Source organism: Pistacia vera, unplaced genomic scaffold (assembly GCF_008641045.1).
Source record: "Pistacia vera cultivar Batoury unplaced genomic scaffold, PisVer_v2 Contig1159, whole genome shotgun sequence".
Taxonomy (NCBI): Eukaryota; Viridiplantae; Streptophyta; class Magnoliopsida; order Sapindales; family Anacardiaceae; genus Pistacia; species Pistacia vera.
In genome coordinates, this window is record NW_022195203.1 from 40,957 (window position 1) to 45,685 (window position 4,729).

General features: G+C 36.1%; 1 pseudogene; it reads right to left on the reverse strand.

The window, feature by feature from the left end:
* Positions 1–950: 950 nt before the first annotated feature.
* LOC116104947 lies at positions 951–1,817 on the reverse strand (annotated as a pseudogene).
* Between the last annotated feature and the right edge of the window lie 2,912 nt (positions 1,818–4,729).

Below are 4,729 nucleotides of genomic sequence, written 5' to 3' on the forward strand. Positions count from 1 at the left end.
TTCTTTTGAACTCTTATGTGTTATTTGAAGCTTTCTAAACCATTTTTAAAACGCAGAGACCTTTCTGTCATGATGTTGGTGGGTGTTATGCCTGAAAAAGTAGGGTTGACGCCGAGTCTTGTCAACATGAGCGGTCAGAGCTTAGGTACGTAGGTTTTACAACCATTCAGAAGAAGTCACGTCACATGCTGACGTAAGCAGCATGCTCCTTTCAGTGCAATGGGTATGCGTCAGATTGGCGAAAGGCTGGGAACGGTCTACGTGTCCAATCCCTGCAAAAGTCGAGGAAATCACTCGAGCAGGTGAGCAATGGGACACAAAGAAGGATTTGGACAATCTGACCCACTCACAGATTCAGTAACCATTACCTTAATTCATCCCACTATAAATAGGGGGCTCCTCTCCCGTTTGTGAGATTAGCTAATTTTTCTCTGAAATAGCTTACTCACTCTCTCTCTCTCTCTCTCTCTCTCTCTCTCTTGTATTCACTTGTATTCTCCAAGCCATAAATCTTATATATTAATACAATATCAGTGGACGTAGGATTCGCTTATTTAAGCATCCGAATCACTTTAAACATTGTTCTTCATCTCTTACTCAATTCAATACCCCCATATACACGCGTGACTTCTGAGTCCGCTCAGCATTTCCTACGTGTGGTTAGTTGGTGTCAAAATTAAGCATCAACAGTAGGAATCAGACCTGATTATTGTTCTCTGTTGTTAAAAGAGTTCACAGTTAGAGGACGTGGCTCCAATTTCAGTCCAGAATATAAAACTTATGCAATAGTATTTTGATGATTGCTGAGCATTGATATTGTGATAAGATGGTGTTAGTGCTAAAAAGATTAATTATTGTAAAATTAAAGAAATTAAAATAGAAAAGCATACATAATTCTGCCACTTCGTTATGAAATTGAACAGGGTTCTTAACAGTGAGTACTATTTATTAGATTGCAAGGTCGGCCCATATACAGCGACATTATTCCATTCCACACTGGAGATGCACAACAGTACTAAACAGCATTTATTTGCAGAAACTTAGATAGGCACGTACAACACACGCAAGCAAGCAGCATAACATTAATTTAGATATTACTAATGGAGGAAGAAACTGGAACAAATATGAGATTATCTGGTTGGAAGAAATGGCAAACATGGGAGCTCCCTGGCTCGATCCCAAGCACACGAAACGACGCGTGATCGCGGCTCCACTTAGAGGTATCCATGTGGCAAACTGCAATAGCTTCCACTCTATCTCCATTGTCACCAACCAGTGAAACTCTGAATACCTTGTTCTCAGTCTCTTGGCTATGGCAGTAAAAAACTGCATAAGGGTAAGGCATGGTGTGACATGCTACCATCTTGGGAGCAAATATCTGGTCGGGGACTTCCAGGATAGTGTAATTTTGGAATTCAGTTGTCGATTTTGTGAGGCGTCTAGTGTTTACAAATTATATTTTTATTCCTTTATGTCCACAACGGAAAGCACTTCGGGCGAAATCGAGCATGGATTCTAAGGATGTTGGACGAGTTTTATTTCTCTTCAATAGGATGGTTTTCGCCTTGCTTCAGTGTATGTTCATGGCTTGCTGAGTTGAGTCTTTTGGAAAGGAGAAGTGTTTTAGAAGGAATGGAAGCTGTTCCAGTGAAAATGGAATTGAACAGCTTTTTCTCTAGGCAACAAACGAGGGAAAACATCTGAAGTTCATTACGCGGATAGATAGGGCATAGTGTTCCCTTTTAAGATCTGTATGGTGAGAAACACCATAGATGAAGGATCCCTGTGGGAGTGATGAGCATGAACATGATGATGGGCTCATGGTTATGGGCTATTAATTCTTCCGACTGCGAGAGTATATCAGTCATCTCCTTGGCACAACTTCTGTAAGCACCTGTGAAACAGTTTACCCTCTGCATAAACTGGATGAATGATCAGCAATACAATTTCTAATATTTAAAAAAAAAAAAAAAAAAAAAAAAAAAAAAAAAAAAAAATTCAAGATTTTGAGGTTCATATCTTATAACAAGCCAATTCCATACAGATTGAGATTAATTACCATAAAAGAAGAAGACACAGGAAGACGTTCCAAGCTGCAAATCCTGAACTCATCTTCATCCTATTCCTTGCTTTAGTTAACAAGTAAATCAGAAAGAGAAGAGATTGCATATATATGGAAAAAAGGACAGAGTGTTTATTCACGTCAAGAAAAAGTTACCTTCACGCTAATCTTATTCTTTTGCTTGTTATCAAATCAAAGGCCAGCTTAATTACTTATTGCATGTGGAACATAAGAAAACTAGTGAAAAAATGTCAGGAATGTGTAAATCTGATTTTAAATGATTTATTCCCTAGAGTTACAGGATCTATACTATATTAGGTTCTGTCGGATTAATTTCAATATTATTAACCAAAGAGATATTGAAAAAGAAACAGTAAGGTATTTAATGGACTCATGGATTAATTGAGATATATATAAATTGTGCACTATATGAAAAAGGAAAATTGAGATACATGTAAATTGTTGCTCCGAAAAAGGAAAAAGAACGTACAGACACGGTAATTATGCAGAGACAAAGAAGGGGTCCATGAGTTTAATATACGCTAGAATATGTCATTTTCCAAAATCTTTGAAATTATTGATATATTAGATTGTGGTAGCTTGCATGGTTTGGTGTTCTTTATGATCTTTAATTTGCATTATTGAATATTGATGTCGGTTACTCACAGATTTTTCAGCCTCTATAATGAAGAGATCACCAATTCAATTAATGTTTACATTTTCTTTTTATTGTAGTCTAATTTTAACCATATAGTATTTGAATCCATTTGGTATTTGAGCTGAGAAAACTTTCATGCTAATTCTAAGGTAAAATCTCTATATTCTTTAATTCATTCATGGCTAGCTAGATCAACCAAAGTTCTTAACTGTAGTAATTTATTTATTTATTATTGATTTTGAGGCTTAGAAAAAGTTTGGATGGAGCTTAAATAACACCGTTAAGCATTTTTGCCAAACACATACATTTTTTACCACACTATTTTGTTTAAGCACAATCATTTTCTTAGTTCACATGTTATGACATTCAAAATTGATGTGTACATTTCCCTTATACTGTTTTCATCGCAAAATGTGTGGCAGTATTAGAGTCTGATGTGCGAACAGTAGTCTAGTCAGGTTTTTTATACACATTTCATGTTTTCATTCATTGCCAGGATACTTTTCCAGGCCCGAGATATCTTTAATTTGCATTATTGATATCTGCCACTCACTTTTCCAGGCCTGAGATATCTTCAACTTGCATTATTGATGTCGGCTACTCACAGATTTTTTTCAGCCTGAATAATGAAGAGATCACCAATTAAACTCGGTTTTATCATGCATGTTTCAATTAATGTTTACATGTTCTTTTATTGTAGTCTAATTTTAACCATATAGTATTTTAATCCATTTGGTATTTGAGCTGAGAAAACTTTCATGCAAATTCTAAGGTAAAATCTCTATGTTATATAATTCATTCATGGCTAGCTAGATGAGAGAGAGAGAGAGAGAGAGAGAGACCATTAAGTTCATCACACAGTATGATCCAAAGTTGATTATCCAAAGTTCTTAATTGTAGCCATTTATTTATTTATTATCGATTTTGGGGCTTAAATAACACCACTCATAATTAAAAAACAGGTTTGGACGATTATCACAACCTTCCAATTAAGGTTTGATAACCCTAGGATCTATATTTATTTATTTTGTAACCAAAGTGTTCGTGTCAGCTTACGCGCACCTCAATTAATCTCTGGAGTCCATTGAACGCCCTATAAGTCCAAAGGATCAAGTAAACCACAATGTCGTAGCTAGATGGCACTAAGGTTTGAACCTAGAAACTCAAAGATGAGAACAAACCTCCTTAGTCGCTAGGCCAACCCCTTAGGGTTAGGATCCGTAGTTCTATGTACCCAATTGCCATCCCTATGTGAGAGAGCATAAGACATCTTAATTTGTTCTGCATATTCTGAATGAAATAGAGACAATAGCGAGAACAAAACAACAATAAAGCGAATCACTGATAATAAACACAGAGAAAATAACACGCGCGATTTACCTTAGTTCATCCAATATGGACTACGTCTAGCTAAGTCAATATTATTGCAATATTTCCTTACCTCTCTCTTGTTTACAATGAATGAATTGTTCTATGATTTGCTATCACACTCATAACAAGAGAAAAATATATTTATATAGTAGGTTTAAGTGACAAAACCTAGTTTTACAAGGATTCCTATTCCTAAGCTCAATCCAATAAGGAATTAATAACTTAAAGAAATCTTATAGTGATTATACATGGAAAAGGCCCAAACCCCTGCCCGCCCACTGGGGACCGGGGCCTCCACCCACTGACCAAGCAGCGGGACTCCCGAATGCGTCTGCATAACCCATTAATGTTGAAGTAGTCGATAACTCTAACATATTTAAATTTGAGGGAGGCCAAAATGTTTACTATAATGAGCTACATGAGATACAAAGAGACGCCATTTAGTTCATCACACCACAGAACGATCCAATGTTTACTACCCTATAATTAAATACTAAGATATTTTATCATGTTGATATAAGGGAGAATGATGGTGTCAGATAGTGTTGTTTAAGTACTGTATCAATATCAAGTATTTTGGTTTAAGGGAGAATATTGAGTATAGAAGTGAGTGAGAATGGTGTTTATGTAAAAGATCA